Raw genomic sequence first — 14,592 nt, forward strand, 5'->3', positions numbered from 1 at the left:
AGAGAGAGAGAGAGGAAAGGGGGAAATAATCAGCGTTACGAGAACGAAGCCGTAGTATTGCGCATAAGAGACGTCAAAGGGACGGAAAATACCACTCTATGTACTTATATATGACATCTCGATCGATATCACAAGTCGCAGGTAGCTTTGTTTGTGACTCTTTCTTTTACAAGTCTTGGCGGATGGATAACTCAACCATTCACCTTTTACCAAATACGACGGAGATAAGATATTGATAAGAATTTTGAAGAATGCGCTGATGAATTCGAGATAGTAGAAATCACCTCACGATCATCGATCAAAAATCCGAAGCAATCACAAATGGACATCGCTTTACATGTCTGAGAAGGAATTCCAAAACGAATTTTCATTCAAGTTGATCGAACGCTTGATAAAAATAATATTTATTCAGCATAAAGGAGCGAAACGAAAAATTTTTGCGTTCATCGCAAAAAGAATGGAATCTTTTAACACTGGCGCAAAACTGGTGCGTTCACGAAGAGAAAAGAAGTTGTGTCGTAGAGTCTCATATATGCATATTTCGTTGAAAGTATCAAGAGCAACGTGAGAACAGAAGTCACGTTCCGTGTGATTATCACACTCGGCTTTCGAACCGTAATCTGTACGTAACATTATAGCAGACTGTCGGTGAAATCCGATCGTGGTGTATTAATTACGCATCGGTGCGCATTTTATTTCTGCTTTTTTTTTATACGAGTCGACTCAGCGAAAAATAATGCTCGCGATAAAACCGATTCCAAGTGTACGATTGCGATGTACATGCGTCACCAGCGACGATAACGTTTACTGAAGAGACAGTGAGAGATAAGTTATCGTTCATTCAGGCCCCATTGTGAAATCCTCTGCGACCTTAATCTCGAAAAGTATATATACAAAAAAAAAGTATATATACAAAAATACTATATTCCGAAAAATATGAGTGAGGATTTAACACCTTGCGATTTTATCAGAAACATCAGAACTTGTATAAAACTTGTGAGAAAAAGATGTTGCGTTAAATGAAAATTTGGTTCAACCGATATAACTGTTCAAAAATGAACGAATCAAAATTTGTAGGAATTATCCGACAAGCATAATTAATTCTTACGTTTTCGTTAACGTTTAATTCGTACGTTTTGAAATATGTAACTTCCAGGAATTAAAAACAGAATTCAAAAACTGTATATATTACACTGTATATATTACATTAAAAAAAAACTTTTGATTCAAGATAAACGAACCAGTAGAGTCTGATCATATCAATCAGAGTTCCGGTTATCATAATGAGATATCTGATTATCTCGATTACTGAATAACTATAAGTTTTATAAATTCCAACTGGAAAATATTAATTAAATCCATATAATTAAGTCTATGAAATGTTTTAGTTAAAAAAATATCAAATCCTATTATGATGACCTAAAAATTCTGCTAGTTTTCACCAAAATACATTCAACTATATACATGTTGATATAATCTTGTTGATATAATCAAATCTTTTTTTTCAGTGTATATATTATATAAATTTTTGTATGCAACATGGATTCAAGAATATAGTCTCTGGACGCTACTAAAAGTAGTTAGTTGGCCACGACATCAGTGAATATAATAAAATGCGAGTCTACCGAGCGTCATATATCCTAAGAAATGATGGGAAATTTCCCATAGTCTCACGAAAGGGTTGATATTATCTTCCATTGTGCGGAAACTCAGGTGTGTTCGAAATAGGAAATAACGTCGACTAATTGTAAGATTATATTAAGACGTCAGCTCAATCGCATTAATAAATCGAAGGAGATATGAATCCTGACACATTGAAAACTCGGGGGCTCGATTAATCAAACGTCTCTTTCTTTCTTTTTGAATCGATTGCGAAGAGATGTAAACACGTGTAGCGCGCTATCGCACGGTCGAGCGAGCATTTGCCGAGAGACGAGAATGCGAGGGTCTCTCATCAAAATTGACGGGATGACAACGGCAACGAACAGGCTCATTAATGTCATTGTTGTGGCTTGTGAAACCGGTGTAGCGCGCGGTCCAAAATAGATCATAAATTCCGCAAGTTACGCAATGTTGCGATAGCAAGGCGAAATAACGGTGAACCAATCGCGAGACTCTGCTACATCAGACTGATAGAATTATTGTAGCTGATAAAACCTTGTCGTGTTTCAATGGCATTTATCGCGACTTCTCAAGGACACGAGACAATTAAGTGCACATTATCAACAAAGCATTACCTAAGGAATGCTGATTTTGCTACGATTTTACAAATATATTTTATAAAACGATTATTTTCATCATTAATTACATTGAAAAAAAATTTACTAAATCTTAATATTTCTTTAAATAGCTAAGTACTAAGATTATTAGCACTAAGCAAACGTTAATTCACAATAATTAAATGGTTACTCAATAAAAAATAATGGTGAAATTATATAATGGTATCAAGTATCTTGTATCAAGTATCAAATAAATACATGTTTATATTTAGTAAATGTTTATTTAAGTTTATTAATTATAAGTAGTTGTAGTGATAAGAATTAATCAATCACAGTCAAATATAAGGAAAATATTTGACTATCATTAGTCAATTCTTACAACTATAATTACGCTTACGCAATTGTAGAATGGGCTTTAGATTTATTCAAACAGATATTCATTAAAATTTAGTAATTTTTAGTGTAAATATACTGAAATGCGACGGTGACACATACATATGTACCTAAATTTAACGTCAAATAAGATCCTAAATAGATAAAACAGACGTTCTTGACGAATAATTTATCTGAATACAAAGTAACTAACATAGTTACTTCGTATGCAATAGTTACTTCGTCTAATTAGAGGGATTACGATTATGAAATTACATATACAAAAAATATATCAGTGGTATAATTACAAATAATAACATACATGTCAATTCTAATTAGAACTAGCGTATGAACTTTTAATTAACGAACTATTGTCACAAATAGACATTAGCAATCTCATTCTTCCCAGTTCGACACATGTATGTTTCCATAACGAATGCGAACAGGATTTTAAATGTCCCATTCTGTGAGCCATTTAAAATCACACTTTGATGCCAAATAATAAAATGCACCAAATTACGCCCACATAATTTTTGTTGAATACCAAGTTATCTCAAATCTATCGAGTACGAAAGATAGATACGTATCGTTATTTATTAAACGTTCTAGAATAGTATTCTTTCAAAATTAAGACTCAAAATAATACAAAGATACAAAATATAAATAAAATAGATAGACAAAGATAATAACAATTAATGAGAGAGAGGGAGAGGGAGAGGGAGAGAGAATGACGTCGGTTTGGGACGAAGAGAGCGAAGGGACGCGAGGAGACACCGGGAGGAGCAAAGGGGGAGTTGATAGCGTACTACCAGCTGTGCGCAGAAAGGGAGGTTAGGTTAGGAATGGCGTTTGGGGGTCGCGGGGTCAACCCCGCGGGATCGAACGACCCGATCGTGGTGCAACGGGAACGCGTGACGCGTGCAAGGCAAGCTCGCAGATACAGCAGACAAGATGCGCACGAGACCGAGAGAGGTACAGGTACACCTCACTCACCTCGTTGAAGGCCATCTTCTTCGCTATGCTTCCGGACTCGCGGCTGCTTCCGGCGCCTCCTTGCCCCACCGCTCCAACAGAAGAGTATCCTCGCAGGGAGCTGCCGGGCTAGTAGTCCCAGCAGCAGCAGTAGTAGCAGCAGAAGCAGTAGCAGCTGATACCACCGGGCGTCCAGAGGGGATGATCTTCAAAGGGAGGACGACAGCGCATCGAGATCGCACTCGCCGATGGCACTCGCGACGCGATGACGACGACGACGACGAAGTCGACGACGACGACGACGACGACGACGACGACGACGACAACGACGACGACGACGACGACGACGACGACGACGACGACGACGACGACGACGACGACGACGACGACGACGACGATGACAACAACGGCGACGGGAACGACGGAAACACTCGCGGCGACCGACCCGTCTGACAAACGACCTCCGCGACACACATACGTCACGGGAGAGTAGCGACCGCAATCACTGTCTCGCGAGGGAATCCCCACGAGAGCACGCACTCCGTCGTTTATTATTTTTCTTTCCCTCTCGTCTCCTTCCCGGTCTTCTCTTTCCTCTCTTCTTTTTCAACGGCTTCTCTTCGCTCACTCGTCGCGCCGCGTTGCCGATCCGCCGACCTGCCGGGGAGATCGCGGCCGATCTGGCATTCCTCAGGTGGGCACCGTTCGCGGGAGCGTTCCTTCCTGGAGCTACGACGGTTCACGATTAGATAGGTACACGCGGGATGGTCTCGCTGCCGGTTTCGTGACGCAGATGGACAGCGGATCGTGACGACAGTGACGAGTGGACGGAGCACGACACGGGAGAACACAAGAAGACACCGACGCGTTTCACGCGACGTTACCGCGACGCGTGGCGACGTTGACGTCAACGTTACCGCGGACGAGATGCGCGCAATCACGACGACCGTCGCACCGACCGCGCGATCGTCTGCGACCGTTTCTCGGCACTATTCTTTTTATCCTTTCTCCCCTTTTTCTTCCTCGCGCGTATTTATATCCACGACAGAGGTATCCGCAAACAGACGGGCGCCATCTTGCTTTCTGGCAGTCGCCAGCGGAACGGACCGGAATGGCGCGACCGCGGGACGAACGGACACGGATGACGCACGGATGGACAGACGGACCGGGACGGCGGCACAGCTGGCTGCGTGAATTCGTGAAACACCGCCAGCCGGCACCAGTGCTGCCACGCGCGGTAATTAAACCGGCGGAACGCGCCGGAATCGAACTGACCGAACGCAAGTTCGAATCGGCGCGCGCGCGCGCGATTCTCCAAGTGGCTAAAAGCTCGGAAAGTGGCGCGAGTGCAACGATCATCGAGACGCGCACTTACGTTAATCACTTCAGACTGCTTTGGTCGTGGATGTGCCATGCCGTTAAATCCCAGTTGCAAAATTTAAAGGAAATTAAACTCATAACTCAGAGCTTGGGGCAAAAGTTTTAAAAACTCACTACAGCTATTGCAGATTAAGGCTGATTTACATATTGTGTAGAATATATTGAAACGAAAGTTCGTAGCGCTACAAACTTCAGAGTTCAAATAACTTCATTAAAAATGAAGGAAATTTTAATTAAAGAAAGAGGCTTTTTAAAGCTTAATATCTGTACTTTTGAAAGGTGACTATGTCTTTTGAATTTTTGTGAATTTAGTAATTTTTATATATAGAAAATTACAGTTGAACAAAGTGGAGAGCTTATAATTTTTCCTACAAAGTTATTTATTTTATTTTTTAAATATTTGTAATATTTTTCATTACTTATCGCGGATTAAATAAAAGTACTTATTTGATTATTCATAATTCTGTTAAAAATCACCTTATCGCAAATAAAAAAAAAACAGATTCTTAAAGATGAAAATGTGCTCTATCAAATGATATAATTGTTAAATTTTTCAAAAATATTTTTTTTAAATATAGATGTGAAACAAATGAAGTAGCGATACAAATTTTTGTTTCAACCCAATAATATCCGAAATCTGATTTTGTATATATATTTTCCGTTCATTTTTCATTTTTTATAAAATATGTATAATATCAACATTAATAAAAAAATGATGAAACTTGATAAAAACTTTTTAAAAAATTATCCGTACAATTTTGTAAAAAACTTCTATCCTTCTTTTTTTACAATAAATATGCTGTACAATATATTTTCATCTTAGATTTTACAAATTTATGAAATCACAGGAAAATTGAAAGATTATATTGCATATTTACTTTTTTTTCACAAAAACTATGCATTTCGCGGATTATTTCTGTGTCAGGAGTACTTTATAGATCAGCAATCAATGAATTCCAATCAGAATTATTCCGTATTTTTCTAGAAAATACACAATAAGAATCTAGGGAATAATTGAATAATTTCAATCGGAATTCATTCCGAATAATTCCATAATACATCTTAGATCCATCATTATTAAAATATCCATATTTTGTAAACTGCAATATTCACGAAACGCATTCTAAATAATGCATTCTAAACTAAATAATGGATCTGAATACCGAGAAAATATGCGAAACGCTAACTTCTATATTAAAAATATTTGTGAAAGCCTCAAAAACATTCACCTGTTTTTTTACATATTTGTTTTTGCAGTTATACAATGGAAGTAAAATACGTATTAAACTGTAAATAAGAAATATATAAAACTACAAATTCACCTTTCACTGTGTCACCGACACAAAGTATTTATAGGTAACAGATGCGTTCGCGGGGGCACAGCTTGCAACCGGTTGTTATTGGAAATCGTTGTATACATATTGGAGCGCCAGTTCTGATTTTTACATCGAAACAGAGAGAAATCTGAGAGAGGCCATGCCGGTTTTTTCCTATTACTGTCGAAATCGCTCATACACTACCGCCAATACATCCATATTCAATTTGATAACTACATGACTATATACATTTTCCAACACTATCGATAAAATCGTATCGTCGAAAGTAAATGTGGTTCGTCTCTATACTAAATCCTCAGGACAGAAGCGTGCCAACATCGATAAGATACTATTAAAGACCGGCGGCAAATTTTCGTGGACTATCAATGGGATCCGGAGAATCCGGGGATATGAAGAACGACGTTACCAACAATTAATAAAAATTGATGATTATTAACATAAATATTTTGATATTACATTCCCGGGAAAAAATATTTGTATATAATTATTATAAAATTATATAGATTTAAAATTTTATATATATATATATATAAAATTATATATAATTATATATCTTATGCGACATTGAATGACAGCACGCATAATATCATGTACGAAAACGTCTCCGAGAATAGTCCCTAAATCCGTAGTCTAGGTGTCAACGCGTACAGATAAATCACAATTGTGCAAAACAATTTAAAGAGACGCACCAATTCGATTCGTACATTGTAGAAAAGTAAAATTACATGAAAAATAAATATAAAAATAATGTAAAAATATATAAAATTGTGCTTTTTAATAAACATTAATACTTTTATCTCTAATTATATATAAATATATTTTTATGTTTGACAGAAAATTACAGAATAATAATATTATATTTCATAATTTCTATATAAATGTACAAATTTTTGTAATATCATATAAAATAATGATAATATACTATAATATTTATATTTTTATATATATCAATAAAATAATTTAATTTAAGAAAAATTTTATGAAATTCATTGGCGAATTAAGTTGTAAAAATTTCTATAAATTTAACTTTAATTTACTTTCGCCAATTGTTTAATTGTTACTATAAAAAAAAGCAATGTTATTTATAAGTTGTGACTTAAGATGTGCCTATATAAAGATATAGCTTTAATAATGGGTCCTAAAATTATTCATTATAATTGTAATTTTATATGTAATTTTTTTACAGTGACAGTGTCAAATGCAATTATCCCATTCATATTCAAAATTGTCATGTTAAATAACATAATTTTATGAAATCAACTAATTTTAATTCTTTGAGAATCGAAGCTATCTAACGTAACTTAATGAAGGTTTTGCTTTCTAAGGAGGACATTGAATTCTGGTCTCAGAATTCTAAAATGTAAATTTAAAAGATAATCTTGTGCAACTTTGGTTTAAAAGAAAAGGTTCTTAGTATTGAGTTTGAATATAGCCTAAAAATCGAATTTTTAAAAAGACAGTAATCACATAAAGGAGGCTCTAGTGTCACAATGTTTAAAACCAGAGTTAGTCAGTTTGAAAATCAGTTTGGAAATCAGTATCTATTTTTGAGTAGTACACTTCGACGAAATTGGAAACTTCCTAAAACCATGTTTTATGATAATCAAATTACTTTTTTGAAATTTCGTTCGTCATCACTAAATCTATTTCGAATTTTTAAATTTTTATCTCAATTCGAATAAAACTTTATTAAATTATCCTACAGATCAAATTTCATAAAAATTCAGCAAGCAATTTATGAAATAAAAAAATGATTCCAAATAGAATCGTCAGTCCACAAAGAGTTAATTACTAGAAACTATTTTAAAATATACTATAGATAGCAAATCGAAAATTTATTAAGGTATATAATGTATATACACGGAAAAAAATGGCTATAGTTGTATACAATCAAAAGTCGCCCATCAATATTTTTTTGGTTATAACTGTAGTAAGATTGTGATAATTATAAGATTGGTATATATCTTAATGGTTATGATTGTAAAGAAGAATATATCTATCTTATGATTATTATAATCAGGTATATCAATGGGTGAAAATTATCGTTACTTCCAGTTGTGGCAACTGTAATATTTTTTTATGTAAGCGAAATTTATTTTCTAATTATTAAATAAATAGGATTAAATGAATAAAATAAGAGATAAATAGAATTGATATCGTGTTATCTAAATTGGTATGTATTCGTAACAGATACGGCGTAACATTTATTCAAAAAGAATGTACGGCAGATCCGAACATTACGAGGCCGAATCAGTTTTCAATAGAAATGGAATCACTATCAACGGAGTGTCTATGGAATAGCTCTATTCGGATTTATTTTTCTCGATGTCGAGAATCGCATGCAGAAAACTGCCGAGCTTTCTCGAGATGTGTACAAAAAACACCGAAGAATTTATCGTTATTTATATAACTACTTGCTAAAAACGCAATAATTTATGTAAAAGAGAAAAGGAAAGTGAAAAGGATTATATATTGATGAGATTTTTTTTTTGAGGATCAACTGTTTTGTATAATTCTACATATATGGTGTATCAATCATTTAGATTTATACGTAGGCTCTAAGTAACATGTTGTAGCATAAATTTATAATTACAAAGAATAAAGAAATCAATATTCTTGTTATAAGTTCACTTTTTGTCATATTATCCTGCTTAATTTTTCCTTTAAATTTAGTCTTCTAAAATTTCTCTATTATCTAACTTTAGAAATTCGATAGATACATAAAATTCGAGAATTAAGAATAAATGAGAGAATTAAGAATACATAACTAAATTTATGTATCCTAATCAATTTTAACTTATTCATTTTAAGGAAACGGATGTATACAACACTATACATATGTTGTTATTAAATACATGCAAACATGTATTCAAGTATGTACATAATATTCTATATAATAAAATTATAATACATCCGTTACCTCAATAAAAATATTGATTCAACACTCACCGACTCGATGCGCAACAGCGGAGTTACATCTGCAACGTCGCTACGATGATTCTGTAACAAATAAATTAAAATCCAAATTAAAACAGAGTAAAGAAATAATCATTATTTTAAAAAATAATTACTAAATGAGCGCATGCAGTTTGCTAAAAAATAATCATACAATATAGAAAATATAATTTTTGTAAGTATCGAATTTTGTACTCATTAATAATTAGATATAAAACAATTATATATTCTCTAAAATAATTATACATTTTTTCTAAAATAATTAGAGGAAAATTACCAATATCACTTTGTTTTTAGACAATATTTCTTAAACAAAAGGTAAAAATAAAATTTTAAAAACGTAAGTACTATACAAATTAAAAAGTATTTTCTATCACCTAGTATAAGCAGTTTTTATAATATTGCTTGCAATTTAGCAATAATTAATTTTTTCATAAGATAAGTAAAAATAAGCGTCTGATAAAACGGGCTCCAAAACTGGCACAGTAGCTATGTATTCTTGTCTTTTTTTCTTTTACGGAAATTATCTGCATAGAGTATGTACAAGTGAATGTATATAAGATATTTTAAAATCTTCGTTATAAAATATTTGTATTGAATTATATGCATATTTATTTTATGCATTATTATTTTATTACATTATTATTTATGTTCTGCAAGATGCAAATATGTAACGCGATAGCTTTTCAAGAATTATTATGGATGATATTGTCTTCAGCTCTAATAGAACTTGTTGATAAAGTAATATTATAAAGATTAAGTTAGCTCATGATCTGTTTTACAAACAAGTGGCGGTTTACGCTGCATCCCAATTTTATATTTAAAATCATATTATGAAAAAACTAAGAGAAAAAAATAATATAAATAAAACTGATTTAAGGAACTATAAGCATTTAGAATAATGTAATATTATCAATAATATAGCCGCGTTGTTATTTAAACTATGTAATTTAACAAAAGTAAATCGTAAGAATTTTATTTTCACAATCGTAGAATTCGTGTTTAGTTGATTTGATATAAAAATAAGCCATAAATATACGAATTATAAGTCTGTACTTCTTTAATTAGCTAAACAGATCATGATTTTATTAGTATTAATAAAATCCAAGTAAAGTTAAAAAGAATTACAGAAGTACTAATTAATATTTATGATTGTGAAAATAAAGTTCTTACAATTTTCTTTTGTAAATTGCGTAGTTTAAATAACAGCGCGACTATGTTATTATTCTGAGAAATAAAAGGGTGTCGCTTTAGGAGGTCTGTGTCATCAACAACTTTCCTTTATATATATTCTCTAAAAGAGATTCTCTAAAGCATTATTTAAATTACTTTAAAATTTTATACAAATTTATTTTTGCTAAGATCTTCTTTAGAGAATATATATAATTATTATTTTAGAGAATATAATTATTTCATCTTAATTTTAAGTAACTCTCCTTTTATCTCAATTAGATAAAACGAGAGTTACTTAAAATTACTTAAAAATTACTTAAAAATTTTATACAAATTAATTTTTGCTCTTCTTTAAAAAAATATATATAATTATTTTATAAAATATAAAATTATTTAAATCATTTATTTAACAATGATTAAAAAATAATCTTTTTTTTTTAAATCATTGTCAAATAAAATGATTTAAAAACAAGCAAAAAGAGGTTAATTTTACACAAGTAAAAAGTAATATTTACCGCAAGGTTGCTCCACCGGTGCCTGATGTCTCTCCCAGACCTCCTCCTCCTCTCAGAATATGACTGACATCTTCTCGCACAGGACACTCGCGTAAAACACTCGCGAGTACACTGTAATCGCGCGCGGACTATAACTTGAGTCCGATAACTTGAACGGCACTCCCGAAACGCGCGACGCGACGAACCGGCTGCGGTTCGTTCATTCTTAAATCGGCGGCGAGAGTACGTTAGCTTCCTCGTTGGATTTTTACACGAAGAGAATGATTTTACTCAATATCTAAAAATTTGTTTAGATATATACATTCAGACATATCCGAAAATTTTTAGATACTTGAGAAGAATCATTCTTTTTGTGTAAATATCCTCTGGGTACTGAGCCCTCTCATCACGTCAAGGTGTATCGTCCCGTAAGAGGGAAGATAATCTGAAAAATGTAATATATTATCTATTATTATCTATATTACCATGCAATTATTATATAATTGATTAATTTTTAGAAACGAACATCACACGTCTGCAATTCGTTATCATTGCGAAATAAAATCAGAGCGGATAAAAGGGCTGAATTTTTTATTTATACATAGATGATGTCTGTAAAATATAATTAGAGTAAATAAAATAGGCTAGAGATTAATAAAAAAGAGAAATGTTTCTTTTATTAATCGTTCCAAAGTTACGATTAATTTTTTAACGGTTTGTAACGAAAGATGCACAAAAAATTAATTAAATTATTAAACTGTATTAATTGTGAAAGCAGAAATTGCGACTTTTCTGCATGAGAGTATCACCATTGCTTTTTTATGACTCGTGTGATACCGTTCGTACAGACAAGTAGCCATGTCGCATACCGCTCCTCTTCACATTTCTTTTTAGAACATATAATAATTGCAAAAAATGCTAAGTATATAATACGAAATGTTGTATTTTATGAATATTCACATAATATGATTAGTATGAATAATTATTCATAAAGTATAATACAATTCGTATTATATTAAACATTCTTCGCGAAAAAGATTTCAAAAAGTAGTGTGAAAAGGAGCCGCGATACGGTTATCTGTTTGTACGAGTTTCGGTAAAGGAATAACTGCGCGGTAGTTAGGCATAAACATGACGCGCCGCTCCGTGTCACCCCGTGCCATCCCCACTCCAAGGTCACGCGCCAACCGTCTAAGTGTCGAAATATTAACGTTAATGCCTATTAAATTAGTAAAATAATTTATTCGTTACGTTTTAATATTCTTCAATGAATATTACACGATGCTTTATTATATGATTTATGTTTTATTTCTTGAATTCGTTCGAACGCACACTCATCCGTATCTTAGGCGAGTATTCATCAGAGCTATATTCAAGACCGTCTTAAGTATAATTTTAAGAAGTCACGAATCAGGGGGCCGTATTAGCGTTTTAAGACATTACTAAGACAGTCTTGAAATAAGAACGGATTATGAATACCGCTCTTAGATATCTCTAATTTATACCTATAAATGTATAATATGAATTCTATTTATTACCCATTATTATATTCAGTCTACATTGCTTTATATTATTTCATAATATAAAAAATATTTGCATTTATCTTTATTTAAAGAATGTATAACTTATTATTAATCTTTATTTGAATGTGAATCAAAGAGAGTAATAAAGATTGAGATATATAATAACTCTAAGTACACACCTTAGTTTTGAGCAACAATTACTATTTGGGCAGCCTTATGTAATTAGTTATCAATTCGCGTTTGTGAATATCTAATTTTCGTAGATTAATGCGCAATATCCGGACTCATACCATACGTCCGCCTCCCTCCGAAGTCGCCGAGCGAATGCCGAAGTGATGACGTAGTCGACCACCGGCACGCTCCCCCCCTTCCCCTCGCTTTTCGCCGGGCGCCGCGTTCAGACATCCTATTATTGCGTATGAAAAATATTCAACGGTTTATTCAATTATTCATATTTTACATGATTTTGACAAATGGATATCGCCGTACATTTCGCGTTTTGCTTTATGGCATCTTTGGCACAATTCTATATTACTTGCATGGTTCTTTTAAACGAATTAACATTATGTCTCAATTTTTATTGTTCTTTTTAAGAATTCATACTTAAATAAAGGTTGATAAAATATTTTACATACATATTGTTGTTTCAGAATTTCTGAAACATGGAATAATTTGCAGTAATAGTAGTGTCTTAAATTACTTTATTAATTAAAAAATTAAATAATTGATTAACAAGATATTTAGTACTTTTAGCCGAAGCTATTTTTAACACAAATTATTTCACAATATTAAGAACATTTGCATGTCTTTATACAAAAGAACATATGTATGTACTTTATCAACCTTTATTTAAGTATGAATAAAAAGAATTATGAAAATTAACATATAATATTGGAATATCAAAAATACCTCACGCGAATAATTATTAATTACGTTTAAAAGAACCATGCAAGTAATAGGATTGTGCCAAAATTGCCATACAAAGCAAAACATCAAAATGTAAAAGAAGTGTAAAAGTTTTTCGCGCCTTCTAGAAGTTTCATTTACACTTCTGTTACTCTCCCATTACATTCAACTTACGCTCTGATTTTTATTTTCATCAGGGAAATATGTTCCTCGGTGTATCACAATATAATTATGATATCACATTAAACGGTTCGCGCTCTTAAGACTAGACACATATTAGGTGTAGTAAAAAGAAATCCATTAGTTTTGCATGAAATTGAATGGAAAAATAATGGATTTCTTTTTATTACACCTAATATAAGAAATTATTTTAATCGGAGAATATTAAAAATACAAAGAAAATATTATTTTACTTCGTATTATGCGTTAATATTTGAAAAGTTAGACGGTTGGCGCGCGACCTTGAGTTGGGGACAGTACAGGGTGGCACGGGCGGCGCATCATGTTTACGTTACGCATAGTTACGGCGCAGTTCCCTTACCGAGATTTATACAAGCAGGTAGTGGTGTCGCGAGCGGTTTTTTTCACATTATACTTTTTAAAATCTTATTGCGAAGAATGCTAAATGTAATACGAAACGTTGTACTTAATGAATAATTAATCGTATTCGTAATCGTTTTATGTGATTCATAAAATACAATATTTCGTATTATATCTAGCATTTTTTGCGATCATTATATATTTCAAAAAAAAATGTGAAAAAGAATGGCTGAATTTGCATAAAGAAACATAACTTCGTAATTTTATAAGACATTATAAGATATTACACAAGACAAAATTCACTAAATTAACTTATTTGAATTTTCAATTTCGTTTATTAAAATTTGACAATTTTTATTTATGTATGGAGATGCGAAATTAAAATTTGTTCGTTCAAGGATACATTAAACTATCCTATGGATAATCAGCATTCTTCTGTCCTGAGGATTTAGTTCAGAGACGAACCACGAATCTACTTTCGACGATACGATTTAAATCGATAGTGTTAGAAAGTGTATGTAGTCACGTAGTTCTCAAATTGAAAATGAGTGTAATGGCGATAGTGTACGGGTGATTTCGACGATAACAGGAAGAAGATCGACATAACCTTTCTCAGATTTCTCTCTGGTCATCGGTCGAAGGTTTGTGATTTAAAGATGGCCGCCAGTTGAGAAGTGCGCAGTGAATACGGTGTGTGGATGTTTGCTTTGATATTTGGATA

The sequence above is a fragment of the Atta cephalotes genome (genome assembly GCF_000143395.1).
Source record: "Atta cephalotes unplaced genomic scaffold scaffold00011, whole genome shotgun sequence".
Classification (NCBI taxonomy): Eukaryota; Metazoa; Arthropoda; class Insecta; order Hymenoptera; family Formicidae; genus Atta; species Atta cephalotes.